Here is a 629-nt window from a genome sequence, read left to right as displayed (position 1 = left end):
ATTTTAATAAGATAACGACATTTGATTGATATATTGAAAAACTAAAAAGATGCCTTGTATATCATTTTGGTTTGATTTAGTTTAGAATTTTAAAGTTTCATCTATAATATAATATTATTTCGAATAAGAATTAAATCAAACTTAGACTTTTAACTGAAATGTCCGTTGTATATCAATTTGGTTCGATTTAGTTTAGAATTTAAAAGAAAAGGGTTTCATCTATTATAGAATAATATTAGTTTGAATAAGAATTAAATCCAAATTAGACTTTCATAGGTAAAAATGTAGATGGGGTGAGAGAGGCTCGAACTCTCGACCTCAGGATAACTCTTATTGCTATGAGACCTACGCGCTAGCCAACTGCGCCACCACCCCTCTGTGTTGACATTTTACATATATTTTCTTGTATAAACTCTATAACCATAAAAATTAAATTTTATTAAACTCAAGTTTCCAAAATATTTGCTCATTTTTGGGTGATGATCTCATGATCAGTTGAATCATCGCCATAGTTTGGTCCATAATTTTACTGAACATGGTTCTATCTTTTTAAAAATAAATGAACGCCAAAAATTCTATAATATCGTCATAAGAATTGAGTAAAACAACTTTGTAGTTTTTTGGTTTTG

At 28.3% G+C, this 629-nt stretch overlaps 1 non-coding gene across 1 annotated transcript; it reads right to left on the bottom strand.

Annotated features, from left to right (window-relative positions):
• Window positions 1-289: 289 nt before the first annotated feature.
• On the bottom strand, window positions 290-375 carry TRNAM-CAU (transfer RNA methionine (anticodon CAU)). Its single transcript is given in 2 exon segments — window positions 290-325; window positions 338-375. It is a non-coding gene; the product is annotated as a tRNA-Met (tRNA).
• Between the last annotated feature and the right edge of the window lie 254 nt (window positions 376-629).

This window comes from Lactuca serriola, chromosome 2 (assembly GCF_051521515.1).
Source record: "Lactuca serriola cultivar US96UC23 chromosome 2, Lser_US96UC23_V15, whole genome shotgun sequence".
In the NCBI taxonomy this organism is placed as follows: Eukaryota; Viridiplantae; Streptophyta; class Magnoliopsida; order Asterales; family Asteraceae; genus Lactuca; species Lactuca serriola.
This window is presented reverse-complemented; position numbering and strand designations above follow the sequence as displayed.